Source organism: Rattus norvegicus, chromosome 15, assembly GCF_021556685.1.
Source record: "Rattus norvegicus strain SHRSP/BbbUtx chromosome 15, alternate assembly SHRSP_T2T, whole genome shotgun sequence".
Lineage (NCBI taxonomy): Eukaryota > Metazoa > Chordata > Mammalia > Rodentia > Muridae > Rattus > Rattus norvegicus.
Genome location: NC_141548.1, coordinates 69,424,623 through 69,440,489, shown reverse-complemented (window position 1 = coordinate 69,440,489; position 15,867 = coordinate 69,424,623). Strand labels below are relative to the sequence as shown.

The following is a 15,867-nucleotide window of genomic DNA, read 5'->3' as shown; positions in this document are numbered from 1 at the left end:
CACAATGTAGATGTAAATGTTTGAATTTCCAGATGGGAGACTAATTTTATTAAGCACTTACATAGTGTGTGACACAGAGTTAACGCTACAGAAAGTACTGTTACTTTTTGCATTAAAGCAGAATAAATAGAAATTAGTTGTCCTCTGACCATAGAGAATTTAAGAATAGCTTCTACAAGCCTTCACTATGATTAAGACATTGTTTCAATGAACAGGCAGACCAGAATATAGCTATGATATCTTTCTTTTCACAGCTCTTCTTCAGTTGTGTCTGCCTTTTAGCCCCAATTTTAAGGGTTCCAAAACTTTGTGATCAAAGGAAAGGACTAAAATAAATAACTCCCCATGATTTCTATGCCCAATGCTCCTATAAAATAGAACGTAACAATAAATTGTTTATTCCACTCTCTGTTGGTTGATGTTAGTTGTCAAGGTGACAGGATCTATAATCACCTAAGTAAAAGGCTTCATGGCATACCTGTGAAGAATTCTTTCATTTAGGTCAGCCTCTGGACATACCTGTGGGAAATGTTCTGAATTAGATTGGTCTTCATGTCCTAGTGAAAACTTATCTACGTCAGGCAGCCAAAAGGCTCACTGTGCAGCACCTTTCCATGGGCTAAGGTCCTGATCGAATTGAAGCAAAGAGAAAGTGAGCTACTTACTAGCATGCATCATGCTCCTGACTGTGTATTCAGCATGACGAGATGCCTCAAGCCCCTACCAACAAAGCTTCCCTGCTTTGATGTTCTATAGCCTTAGAGAGTGAATGGAAATTGTCTCTCCCTTTCTCAAGTTCGTTTTATGGAGGAATTTACCATAATAACAGTAATTATGGCACATCCTTTTCTAGAATAAGGTTTATGGGCTTTTTGCTTCAGACCCCTAACTGTAACATGAAATTTTTAACATTGCTCTTTTATTACTAGGCAATGAATAGTTAGAATCGATGCTAAAGAGAATTTGCCTCCACCCCTCTTGTAATGGGCAAAGAGATACCTTGGGGGATGGGGTTGTTCTTATATCAGCCAGGGGCAGAGCAAATGACAGTCCTTTGTTTATCCTAGCTTGATACCTGGCTTGGTGGCCAAAGCTGTTTTATGCCTAGGATAAAAAACATCAAGTAACATCCAGGCAGCACAGCCAGGAGGAGGAAAACAGAGACCAGCTACCCACAGACCTACCCTCCAATGCACAGCACAGATGGGCCACAGATACATGTTTGCTGCCATACCACACAGCACAAAGGATATCACCCAGGGGAAATCCGCTGAGTAGCTGACCTACAGTAGGAGCCACCACCATGTATGAGTATGTGTTGGTAGATGGGAAAGAAAGAGAAGTGGAACAACTTGAGCATTATGAAGAGAGATGGAACTGGAGACTTGGGGTAGAAAGAAGTAGCCTGCTGAGTGACTAGTCCTGTCATCTGGGTACATGGTAAAGCCCCATCCTGAGCTGCCATTGAGGGTCATGTCTGGGTCTGTGATTTTGGAGTTACAAGGGTCTGTGTTGATGTCCATGACTAACATTGCCACTAGGATGTCTCTGCTCAGGGCAATTGCTAGGAACCATGCGGATGTCCAGGGACTGTACAAAACTGGCCCTGTTTCTCGCTGGCTGAAGCACTCTAGAGAGCTGGCTTCATCTTTCATCAACAGCAGCATTTGGGAACAGGGCCTGTACCCTAACCAGGTGTCAAAATGGAGCTGGCTATGGGAGCATGGGTGTGGGTGAGCTGGCATGAAGGGCATGAGAGCAAGGAGATCTGACTCTGCTTCAGGCCAATGGCAGCATGGAGTGGCTTAGCTAGAGCAGTGCGGAAGAGCTTGCCCTGGTGGTGAGGATGAAGGAGAGGCGGGTGCATAAGGGAGATCCAGTGTGCTGACCAGCTCAGCTACACCCAGGTCCAGACCCAGGGCTCTGAATGGCCCTACCCCAACATCTACATCATCTGTGAATGGTTGTGACCAGTGACTGGGACAGTCCTGCTGGTCCAAAGCTACAGGATTTCCATGACATAGGGAAACAACAGAAGAACCAGGAGTAGTCCCAAGGAGAATTCAAATATTGATGGTATCAGAGAAGCCAGAGATCTTGAACCAGACTAATGGCTCACTGCAAGGAACACTTGCAAGTGACGATGTGTGGACAGAGGGATGTACTGTGGGATATCCTCCATGATGAAATGTTTTCTATGCTTTTCGTTATTATTGTTGCTGTTTTTGGTGGTGGTAGTGGTTCTTTTTATTTTATTTTGGAAGGGAAGTTGCAAGAGTGAAGGTTAGGGGTTGGGGATTTAGCTCAGTGGTAGAGCGCTTGCCTAGGAAGTGCAAGGCCCTGGGTTCGGTCCCCAGCTCCGAAAAAAAGAACCAAAAAAAAAAAAAAAGAGTGAAGGTTAGATATGTGGGGACGGGGAGATGCATGATGTGAGACTCACAAAGAATCAATAAAATGTTGAAAAAAATAAAAAAACACTTTGTTTCTGCCAAAAGATAGAAATGGGGATCAAACATGACAGAATAAAACTTTGCTTTTTAAATTTTCCTGAAGAATTTGTCTATAATCAGGCAGTACAAGCATTAACCTTGTTTTATGTTAGAACATATTAAAATTCATGGTTTGTAAGTTTAAATTGATTTACAACCTGAGATATTTAACATGTTTGAGATATTTAACATTTCTTTCTCATTGAGTGAAATGGCTGTATGTACAATGAAAACTATTTCTAAACACTTTATTCAAATAAATATTTTTACAACAAAAAGAGTATTTGCTACACATCAAAGCATTTTAGAAATTTTATTAGCAAGGCTCTTAAGCAAATCAAGACATATAATATATTCCTCCATATTTTTAATTAGAAAACTGTTTAAAAATCCATATCTTGCTTAATCTACTACTGTCCTGAGTTGGAACATCTAACAATTTGTGCTAACGAACTGTGAGATTCAGTGTTCCAGGCTAGCACGCAGGCAATTAAACAACATGTCATTTGGTTAATTGTACAGATCACAGGAAATGGTGAGGAAGTGGTTTTCAGTGCTTCTGCCAAGTTCTGTTGCTCATACTATACACCATTGATGCTTTGATTTCCTCAGGTTTGCGCTGATACAAAATTAACCAGTATTCATGATAGACTGAGAACTTTCATGCATTGTTTAAATATGATTGATTTGTTTTATTTTTCCTACACCTCTGGAATTATTTTCACGCAAGCAGATTTGTATAATCCCATATCTTGCAATGGATTTGGAATTAAGTTTTTTGCTTTGAAGATAAATCATGATTCTGAAAGAAAGAAATTCAGGACTGTCATATTTCCTACAAGAGGTTGTACAGTAGACTTGGATTCTGCTCAATAGATGGTTTAATGCATGAGAGTTTTTCACAACCACCTTCGTCTTAAATTTTGGGCTCTCAAATCCTGACAATACTACAAAGAAATGGCTTTGTCCATTTCAAAGTGCACGGAAGAAAAACAAATCAAGAAGCATTTCACTTGAGCTCTTCTGAATTCCAGCTGTGTTGTGTGCTTTCTCATAAAAGCAAACAGAATTGCATGTCATCTCAGACAAGCTTGACAAACAAATCAGAAGGTCAGGCAGTACTCTCCCCAGGGCTTTGAAACAGCACTATCAGTCACGCTCATGACCAAATGGTGGCTGACCTTCTTAAATGCTAACACAACACATCTAGAGACCTAGCAATGTCCTTGTCAGGTTCTATGATTCCATATATGGAAGAATTCAAAGAGATGTATTAGAGCAGGTAAGATTAATAACTCATAAAATGTGTGATGTATACATTATCTATTGTAGCAGCATATCCAAGGGACAAAATCATGACCATTGTCAGAACAAAAATCTCAAGACAGGTAACACATTAATCTCACACTAGAGATAAAGTTATTCCCATGTATCCTGGAATACCTGTGAATGCCTGCTGGGTACTTTTATCTGCAAAGCTTAAGATGTAGAAATCCAGGAACCGTCTGTGAATGATAAGGTTAAAATGATCCTAAGAGATCAGCTTCCACATCTTGGACATCCATCCACAAACAGCAAACTGTTCTGTGTAGGAGACAGAGTTCACAGAAGAAGTGTTCTAGCCTTCTTGGTCTTCACTCCCTAAATTTATAGGTAAAGTACCAGATGAGTGTGTTCACTGAAATAAGTATAAAGCAAAAAGTAGAATGTTCTTGTGTTTTATAGCACGTAATCCATTCAAAAGGCCCAAGGGCTCCACTACTCCACTACTATATCTCTGCTTACTTGGGGATGGCATTAATAACCTTCTGCCAGCTGTAGCTCATTGATACTGGGTAGTTGGAACTAAAAGATATGGAAGTTCTAGCTTTACTACTCAGAAAAGCATGAACTGAGTCGATGGTCAGGAACCAGTTTCGTAGCCAGGCATAGTGTCACAGTCCTGTTATCCCAACGCTAAAGCAGTGAGATCACAGGTTAAAGACCAGTCTGTGTTATATAGTGAGATTCAATCTGAGAGAGAGAGAGAGAGAGAGAGAGAGAGAGAGAGAGAGAGAGAGAGAGAGAGGAAAAGGAAAGAAAGAAAATTCAAATGCATTTGTCCAGATAAGTGTAGCTACTATTCCTCACCAAAGAAACCTCACTTTACAGAAAATGAAGACCTCAACAAAGAACCACAACAGGATACAACACAAAAATCAACATATGATGGGAAGACTAGCCCCAATAGAAACATCTACATTAAAACTCCTGCATGTGTAACTCACAGAATATCTCAGAAGAGGGTACAGAAAGATTATAAGAGGCAGAATACCAGGAACTTCTCCATCAAACAGTGGCTCCTAGAAATGTCCGTATAAATGAGACAAGACCAAGAGCAATAGCAAATAGATATATTACTATAGAGGGGGAAAACTTCACAGGGTCTCAAATTAAGACAGGGAATTACAGACAAATAATGACTACTGGGAGAACAAAATAGCCTCTTGCAGTGATGCCCAACTCAGAGTGCCAGGTTTATACCCCACCACCAAAAATGGACAGACTTAGATAGATAGATAGATAGATAGATAGATAGATAGATAGATAGATAGATAGATAGATAGATAGATGGATGGATGGATGGATGGATGGATGGATGGATAGATTTGTGTGTGAACATGCATGCATGCACATTTGTGTGTGTGTGTGTGTGTGTGTGTGTGTGTGTGTGTGTGTGTGTGTGTGTAACAAAAACAATCAAAGAAAAAAGCTACCAACTTGTGAGTAGTGGGGGATATGGCAGGTGTTTGAGGGATGACAACTGGAGAAAAGAATGGGAAGGAAGTAAAGTGATATAAATCTATTTTAATTCTTAAAGGTAAAAATCCAAAAATAATGTGTTTTTCTTTAGAGCAATGACCTCTTGAGTATATCCTTGTATAAGATAAAAATATAAGAAAGTATCACTTTTGCAAGAATTTAAGAAAGCCCTAGTATGCTAGTTATCAGTAATCCATAGAATGACTTTTCCATTCCTCTGATTGTTTTTAAAGCAAGGACACATCTTTTTGAGCAGGCTAGCATTTTTCACCTCATCAATTCTTACTGCTCATTAAGGCATGATCAAGTCTGTGTTGGAGCTTCATTTCTTTTAATTATTTTCTCTCTTCTTTCTCACATTACAGTATCATTTCAAACTTACAGACACTGTAAACTATCAGCAGTAGTTAATACCTTGTTAATATCACCCACTGCATTTCATATTTAATGTCTATACTCAGGCTTCAAAAAAGTTTTTACAAAAGTAACTGCTGGTGGGATTCTTGTTCCTACTTATGGGTAAGCATATACAAATATACATACTTAAGCACATTAAGGCACACATGTGCCTCTCAGACCCGAGCTCCCATTTTCCCATGAGCCATTTCTTTCTTAGTCTACTAACATGAAAATTTTCCCTGGAAAGAAAATATAGGACTTTCAAGTAGATTATTTCTCCACAATAGAGCTCATGACAGAGACCTCTTAGACAACTGCTATTTTAGGTCTGTGACAGAGGCAAGCACAGAAAAGGATTCTAGAATGATTATTGCCAGAGATAGGCAACAAATTATTTCATTGTCATATCTCTCTGTGTTTGTGTGCTCTCAGCAAATTTGGAGCATCTATGAAATTGATGTGAGTTTCCCACTGTGGTGTCATGTGATAACCCTTGTATGAAATGTCATTTACTTGCATGTCTGCCCCATAGAATTGACGATCCCTAAAATCACAGTGTCTTAACCTTTTCTGTTTGCTTCAGAACTAAGCACTAAAAATAACCTTTGTAGCACAATTACCTAGAGTTTAACAAGGAATATGTTTACAAGTCCTTCCTTAAGCTTCTGAATCATTGTCTCTGGGAATATGGACCAAGAAGCTATCAAATATTCAGTGCAGTTTTAAAAATTATTGTTATATACCATATAGATTTAGAATAATTATAATTAATGTTTAATATTAGTTAGGTGAAGGGAACAACTCTGATTCCATTCCTTTTGCCCAGTCCTACTACAGAGAAGGATTGACAAATTCAAGGCATCGCACACCTCAGGACAAGGCAGTTAAAATGAACTATAACGTAGGTGTAGTGCCTAAAATTGTGTGGTACTGATAGCCTCAGACAATGCATAAAGACTCTGGGCACACAAAACACATAGAGAAAAAGAGGATGATACCTCCAGTCTTCTTTGGTCCTTATGGCTTCGAATTTTTACAGTTCATAGTTACATTGTTCACTTAGGAATCAAAATAAAAGTCCATGTACGGACATTTAAAGAAAAAACGTGTTTATAGCTTATCTCCAAAACTCTTTGAGTGTCAGAAATCATGGTATACCATTCAGTGTAACTTGCCAACATTATAGCCTTAGATTTCCTATGTAGTCAGCTTTTAACAACCTAAGATGCTAACACACAATTTTAATTTTATGTATGCTTCCATGACCTTAACTTATACTCCTCTCTCTCTCTCTCTCTCTCTCTCTCTCTCTCTCTCTCTCTCACACACACACACACACACACACACACACACACACACACACACACACACACACAATCATTTGCTAAAAATGGCCTGAGGGTTGAAAACAACTTTACATCTAATGACTGTAGTTTCCTTTCTTGGGGCTTATAAGTATGACCTTGGGTATCTGAAAAAACACATCCAACCTCTCCTTCATAGCCTGTTGCTTCCAAATATAACAAAGCCAGCACTTTAGCCAATGGCTGAAGGGTTGGGAAATGGGTGCAGGTGGTATCTTGCTGAAGTAGACTTCCTAACGAATTGATCTGTTTACAAGAACTGCAAAACCAGTGCTAGCATTCAGGAAACATGAGAATCCAGGGCTGAAGGAATTCATTCTTGTAGCAAGATTTGTGTTCTGCTAAAAACATAACAGGCTGCAGTTGGGCACTGAAAGGAAAGGGGTCCTTATGAGTACAGGGCAGTTTATCTACACTAACACACTGGCTGTCAATGTTCCCTTATGTGCATTCCAATTCTCTACAGAACCACTTCAAGCTTTAACATGCTTGCTAAATACCTGAAGATAATGTTAACACACAAATTCTGATTGTACAGGTCTTAGAGTACACATGAACTTTCAACGATAAGCTCCTTACTAATAGCAATATTACCTCCCTGCAGGTCATACTCAGAGTAGTCAACACAAAGGAATAGATACCTAATATAGAACAACCCCCGGCACGTTTCTTTAAAGCCGATAACCATGCTATAATACCTATATGCAGAATGTCACACAGTGAACTCAAGTAGGCGGAACACTTCCGAGGTCAGAGGGAAAAACTCACTTTGTCATTAATCTATCAATATAGACAAACTGCATGTGAAGAAATTAAATACTAGCCTCAGATGATAATTGCAATATGTCTACCTTCCAATAGCACTAATGAGTGTCTTAAACCTTCCTGAAATGTCCAGGAAGTAGTTTAAAGTTTCTCTCCAAGATAGTGAAGACAATCCTCTAGGACTCTATGCTACAAGAAAATGCTAAGTGTGAATAACGAGCTGCTTCCACACAGAAGGGTCTCTAAGATCATCTGAGTCGCCCTTGGACAATGGGAATAAAATGTAAGGGAACCATTGCTTTCCGTAGTGTGGAAAAGTTACGGACATCTTGGCTTTACTCTGACTGCCTCTTACATGCTTTGCTCATGGTTAATTTTTTTTCATAATTCTAAATTCACATGTTTTCATAACAACCTTTGCAGGGATTCTTTCATTTAATGTTAGTCCAAAATTCTAAAATAAATAAATAAACCAGTTTTCTTTTTAAAAATTCTCTCTTTTTTTTTTTTGAGATATGATCTTATAGACTCCAGCCTAAGCTGACATTCATTATATAGTCACAGATGTCCAGGAGTTTCTGATCCTCCTTCCACCACCTACTGGGTGCTAGAGTCATGGCCTGCAACACAGTTCCTTCCAGGTTTAAGTCGTGTTGAGGACAGAAGTGATTCGAGGTTGAAAAGGCTTTGTGATTTCTAGGCAAGCACAATACAAACTTAGCTACGCCCTGGCTCTTGATAATATTTCTTAATGTATTTGAAACTTTACTTTTCAGATGGAAAATATAAAACTGGTAGAAATTTTCTTCAGCAAGTTTATTTTATTCCTTTGAGACAGATGAAAGTTTAACTGGGTCCATTTTGGGTCAAAATACAGCATGAATAAAAAAAATTTTTTACATGTGAATAAAGGCATCCAAGCCAGACATGGGCCCAAATATATTAAGGTTACTACTTCTCTACATGGCATGAAATCATTAAGTCACTTTTATACATCCTTCTTCTGCCACCATGGTTTTATGACTGAGTAAGCTCCCTGAGGTCTGATGGAATAGTATCACAGAAGACAAATTGAAGAAGCTGATTTAGTTTGATGAAGAAAAGCAGGAAGGTTTTTATACACTGTGTGTGTGTGTGTGTGTGTGTGTGTGTGTGTGTGTGTGTGTGTGTGTGTGTGTGTGTAGAGAGAGAGAGAGAGAGAGAGAGAGAGAGATTGATATAAAAAGATACGAGAGTCTAGTCAATTCCATCAGTATAAAACAAGTTAGCCAAACTGTGTCTTAGTAGATTTAATCAGAACCACATGTCTTATATCATTACATATTCATCACTGTGACCAAATTCTTGATGCAAATAACTTCTGACAAGAAATTACTTATTTTCTCACTGTTTCTGAGGCTTCAGCCCATGGCTGCTAGGCTTTGAACAGAATAGCCTTCCCATTAGAGTATGTGGAGGAGGAAGTTCTTCCCTTCCCCTCCCTGCAGTCAGGAAGCTGAAAGCCGGACAGAAAGGCAGCAGAGACAATATTGCACCAGAGGCCTATTAATTCAGCTAGATCTCATCTTTGAAAGTTTCCAGAATCTCCCAAAATAACAACACTAGTTAGGGACCTGGATGGCTTATTGGAGACAGTCAAACCATAGCAATTTTCATATGTCTCATCTGTCAAAGGAACAAATGTGCCTATGTTCATGAGATTATTCCCCTCTAATAAAGAAACTTGTAGCAGAATTGAAGTTGACAGCATAAGTAGGCTGTTACAGTTTTCTTCTTTTATACATGCATCATACAAGTGTAATTTTTGGCTTAATTTAAACATAGCTATTTAGTCAAAGCAGTGAGATACAGACAGTCGAAGTTAATCCTGAAAGTCTTTTGTTGCGCAGTTCATTCTTGGCATGTTGTTAGTTTTACTATTGATCTATTTACTTATTTATTTTCACATGAATAAGTGTTTTTCAATCATATATGTATGTGCACCAGATGCACGCCTGGCTCCCTAGGAGGTCAGAAGAGGATGTGGAATTCCCTGGAACTGGAATACCATAGTCATAAGCCCTGTTATGTGGATGCCAAGGACAGAACTCAGGTTTTCTGCAAGAGCACCAAGTACTCTAACCACTGAGCAGTCTCTCCAGTCACTGGCATGGTGTTCTTTGGCTTTCTCTCTGGATTCCCTGACGCAGCCATCACTGTAATAATTTCAATTGCCATCAGCAACACTGACTCTTAATTTCCATTTAGGGCTTCAGTCTGTCACCTATCCTTCAATTGCAGCTCACTGCTGGCTTCCCTTGAATTTCTGTAACACCCTCGGGCACCATCAACCCAACAAAGGAATTCTGACTATTACATGCATACTTTATCCTCTGGGGAAAAACAATAAAATGAGAATTATTGAGTAAATTGAAGGGGAAAAAGAGAAAGAAGACAATGAAAGTTTTTGTTCAAGTGCTGGTCTTTCCTCCCTATATTCTCAAGGTCACGCTCTTCTTTCTACAATCAACTTATGTTTCTAAATAGTTGGGGAGACAAAGTCTGGTACCTTCTCTTGCGAAACAATGGTATAGCAAATGTATAAAGGGAGATATATTATGGAGTCTTTTATCTATAAAAAGTTAATGAAGTAGTAGAGATAGGAAGAAAACTATAATTTATAACTTAAACTATAACTTATAATTTCTAACACATGGAAATTAACACATAAAAATACCCAAAACATGAATTTTATGTCATCCCTAATACCTGAGGATTTAAGCTCCTTCTCATGTTCCATAAATTCTGGTGTGGGTTCTGGGATTCTACTTAGCTGACACATTTTAAAAGGTCTGAATTTTTAAATGTTGTCATTTGATTTTATATCCATGAGTATTTTGTCTGCACAGATTTATTCAGAGCTTGTATAAGCAAGGTGACTACAGAGGACAAAAGATGACAATGGATCCCCTGGCCCCAGAAGTGGTATGGTTGTAACTCACCATGTGTGTGCTGGGATTTGAACTTAGGTCCTTTTCAAGAGCAGAAAGTGCTCTTAACCATTGACCATCTCCACAGCCCAGAAAGGTTTGACTTAAACATAAATCTCAGCATGCAAACTAACATGAATGACTTTAGATCTTATTTCTATATGCATCTACAACAAAAGGTAGTAGAAAATTATAAGGTAATGCATTTTCTTCTGTCTTAATTGTTCTCGGTGTATTATGGTTGTTGCTAATATTAACTTGTTCAACCTCCATGATTATTCATTTCAACTTTCTTTTTTAAAGTGGACATTGTTTTTTTTAATCTCTAATCTTTTTTCCCAGTTCAGTCCTTATCCCACTCCTGGTTGGCCCTCCAACAGTTCCTCATCCTATTCTTCCTCCCCTCAACCCTTGGCTCCAAAAGGATGTCTCCACCCTTCCAAATCCTCCACCCCACCAGACCTCTGCACTCCCTGGGGTCTCAAGTCTCGAGTTAGGTGCACCTTCTCTTACTGAGGCCAGACCAGGCAGTTCTTTGCTGTATATGTGTCGGAGGTCTTGGATCAGCTAGTGTATGATGCCTGGTTGGTGGCTCAGTGTCTGAGAAATCTTGGGGATCTGGGTTAGTTGAAACTGCTGTCTTCTTATGGGGTCACCCTTCTCCTCAACTTCTTCAATCCTTTCAACTAATTCAACCACAAGGGTCCCTGACTTCAGTCCATTGGTTAGGTGTAAGAATCTGCATCTTTCTCAGTCAGCTGCTTGTTGGGACTTTCAGAGTGCAGCCATGGTAGGCTCCTGTCTGCAAACCCGCCACAGCATCAGTAACAGCGTTAGGACCCCAGGACTCCCCTGGATTTGGACCTGTGTCACTGGACCTCCTCTCCCTCAGGCTTTTCTCCATTTTTGTCTTTGCAGTTCTTTCAGACTGGAACAATTCTGGGTCAGTTTTTGACTGGGGTGGCAACCCCATCCTTCCACTTGATGCCCTGTCTTTCTACTGGAGACAGACTCTACAAGTTCCCTCTCTCCACTGTTGGGCATTTTATCTAAGCCCCCTCCCTTGGAATCCTGAGAGTCTCTTACCTCCCAGGTCTCTGGTACATTCTAGAGGGTCCCCCATCTCCCATCCCCCAAGGTGGCTTGTTGTCATTCATTCTGCTGGCCCTCGGGGCTTCACTCCTCTTCCTATCCCCAACATCTGATCATGTTCCCCTTTTCCCTCTCTCCCTCCCTTCTCCCATCCAGGTCCCTCACTCCCTTTGAAACCCCCCTCCTGAGATTGCTTTCTTCTCCCTCCCAAGGGGCACTGAAGAATCCTTACAAAGTGGGTATTCTTAAATGCTGTCTTCATAAGTACAATTTTGCACACCTATCTAAATCTTTTCCCAAAGAAGACTGATAAGCATGCTGTTGGTCCCTAACATATGACTTGGTGATACTGTGACTTAGCTTGAGCTAGTAATAATATTCTATTCCATTCTATTCCATCCATCCTGGGTCTTCTAAGCAGGTACTTACCAGCCTTCCCCATAATTCACCAGTCAAATACTGATAGAGTACTTCCCTTTCAGCATTTGTCACCAAGTTCCATTTACAGAGAGTGCCACACATCAACAAGAAATAATTCACTTGAGCTTGCTGTGAAATAATTCTGAACCTCCTGGTGTTGGGTCAGCAGCTGGCAATTTTCCATTTCAGCTGCCACTCTGGTTTGCTAGATTCATCCCTGATATCACAAGATGCCTTTGATCTCTACTCTCTGCTTGGGTGACTCTAACCTTACATCAGATGAGAAGCCTATAGGTTCTGAATAGGCTTTTGGCACCAGCACACTTTAAAGTTAAAGGGAAGATTCTGAATAATGCAATTCATTTATTGCTTTAAGATTAAAGAGTCTTTTGCACTGCGCAAAGAGAAAAATACAATTCTTTATCAGCTATAAAGTTTTTCGAATGGAAAAAATTTCATGATCACTTCCGCCAATGGAACTTCTGAAGCGACTCCATAAGGGTAGTTTTGCCGAGGGGATCAGTAAAACAATAAAAAATAAAAGAACAAAGCCACACTGAGGTAATTCTGGCACATAACAAAACAAACTTCTTTGACTGCTCCAGATGGGTATGCCTTGCTGTCCTAGTTAAGTTTCTATTGCTGTAATGAACACCATAACCAAAAGAAACTGGGAGAAAAGGCAGCTTGCAGTGACATCATGGCAGAAATTCAAGGCAGGACCTAAGGTGTGCTGCTTACTGGCTTGCTATCTCTGGCTTGCTCAGCTTGCTTTTGTATATAAACCACATACCAAATGGTTGAACAGCTCATGGTTGGCCCTTCTACAACAATCAGTGATCAAGAAAATACCCTCGCAATGACCTATCTGCCAATCTGATGGAGGCAATTACTCACTTGAAATTAGATATGTGTGGGTTGATTCAAATTGAGAAAGCCTAAACGGTACACTTTTGCATGACTTAATGCTTTGGTAACATTCCTGTGTACTTAATTCTATGTTTTTCCTGCGTTGACCAATTAGGAGAGAAAGAACATTGTCAAGAAAAGTGTCCTTGTTTGGGTCATAAAAACAGCATAAGGGAAAAACTCCTAATCTCAAATCTTTTAAATGTTTTAATTCATTTGAAATATTGTAGCAATTTTCTTGATGTTTTGTAATAATTTTAAAACATTAACAATGGACTTAAATGTATGACATCTTATATAAAACCGGATCTCTTTTGTCTCCATTCGTGTGTACACATGTGCTCCCTTATACAGTGAACCTGAGATTAGTGTGCCTGTCACAGGACATTGACTCTAGTGCAACTGGTTCCAAAGAGCTAGGAGTCATGGCAACATACACAAGATATAACAGTTATATAATTAATGTCTCTTTTCATTTTTGAGATGTTATGTACACCATAAAGAATATAAATAAATTTAAAACAAATGTAGGAGTAGCAAAGCACCTAGATGATGAATTTATATATTGCCTATACTTTTTAAATTAGTAGTCCCCTATTTATATTTTTAAACCATTTAAACCACAGTTATCCTTTTTAGAATATAAATTTTCCAACTACTTGCGGTTATGACATTATGAGTTTAAAAACCAGAAAAATTAGAAATCTAGATTTATTGTTGAGTATTTAGCTGAAACAAGCTCCTTAACTTCATTAGGTCCAATTCTTGTCCTTTTCAACATCTTAAAAGCAGTATGTGTTTCTTAGGTAGTGTGAGTACTGAGAAAGACAATGCATATAACACAGTTAGCATACTGCTGGGCTCATATTCTATGTTCCACAAGAAGATAAAATTTTCAAAGTTCACCACTTACTTAGAATTATTTGGAAAGATTCCAAATATGTAGCTGACATCAAAAAATCATTTTAATGACATTTATAGGCATTTATTGAGCTCTACTCTGTTTTAAGCACCATCTAGTTATATGAACTATAAAGAATACTGCCCACAGCTTCCTCCCAATAAACTCACACATCTCTCCAAAGATCTTAGATCACAGTTAGTATATTCCTTAAAAATATAAGCAATGAAAAACATGTATATCCATTCTTTTGTGATTCTCCATTAATCTGCAGAATTGTTCTTTACTAAATACCCTAGACCCACTGCAGTTGACTGGCACTCAGGGATCCCACAGTTGCAGCATTACTACCCAGAGTGGACAAAAGCAACCAAAAAGGTGGTTTTAACAAAGGTATATAACAAAGTCAAGAACATATATCTACACCAAGATACATGTCAAATATAATTGCAAATATTTAGGTCCCAGTGCAAAGACAATCTTGATAATCCAATGCAATATCCTTTTCCAAAGTAAGCAATTCTATTGACCCTGAAAAAGGCAATTCAGCTGAAGCATAAGACAACTTCAAACTAGATGTTATGATGTGTTCAAGGACTTTAAAGAGAGACACATAATAATCTAAATGTACAAAACAAACAAATGATATTAAAAGTAGCAAAAGAAAAGTACCAAGTCACATATAAAGAAAAGCCCTATATAGTCTCCTTACTTTTCAATGGAGGCTCTGAAAGCCAGAAAGGACTGGACAGACAAGAGTTAAAAACTCACACAGGTTACCAAGACATGTGAGCAAAACTATCAATCACAGTCAGAGGAGGAAAAATATTTCATGATAAAAGCAAGTTTAAATAATTTGTGTCTATCAATCAAGATTAACAGAAGGCAGAAGAAGGAAAGAGGCAGGATAACTCCATCCAAGAAGAGAAAATGAATAAATAATCCAGAAAACTTAATCAAGAGAATGGAACAATGCACAACAACAAATAACAAAAACACTGCTCAGTAACAACTCTAAATATTAATGCTCTCAACTACTGAAAAGCAATCTATAGATCCAAACTCCAACACAATTCTTCACAGATCATGAAAGAATAATTTTCAGCTTCATCAAGAATCACACACACACACACACACACACACACACACACACACACACACAAAAGGAGGAAGAGGAGGGGAGGAGGAGAGGGAAGAGGAGGAGGGCTAAAATAATACTGAATAATAAAGAAAATACTAAAGGTTTCACTATCCCCATTTTCAAGTTGTACTGCAGAGTTATGATAATAAAAACAACGTGGTACTGGAACAAATAAAACAGACGTATTGATTAAAGAATCAAATGTGAGACCCAGGTAAGTCCTCACAGCTATGGATACTTGATCCATATTTAATGAGCCAGAAATACATACTAGAAAAAAAGACAATACCTCAACATATTGTTCTAGTCAAACTAGATGGCTACATGTAGAAATATTCAAATAGACCCCTACTTATCACTCTGCACAAAACTCACCTCCAAATGGATCAACGACTTCAACATAAAACCAGATATATGGAATCTGAAAGATAGTGAAAAATAACCTTGAATTTATTGGCACAGAAAAAACTTTCTGAACAAAATACCGACAGCACAGGCAGTAAGATCAACAACGAATTAATGAGAACTCATGAAACTGAAAAGCTTCTGTGAGGCAAAGGACACCTTCATTATGATAAAACAGCAGAGTACACAATGTGAAACTATTTTTACCAAC

General features: G+C 38.7%; 1 non-coding gene across 1 annotated transcript; it reads left to right on the top strand.

The window, feature by feature from the left end:
• The first annotated feature begins 973 nt into the window (after nt 1-973).
• Nucleotides 974-1,117, top strand: LOC120097228 (small nucleolar RNA SNORA48). Its single transcript, XR_015639185.1, has one exon. It is a non-coding gene; the product is annotated as a small nucleolar RNA SNORA48 (small nucleolar RNA).
• Nucleotides 1,118-15,867: the final 14,750 nt, after the last annotated feature.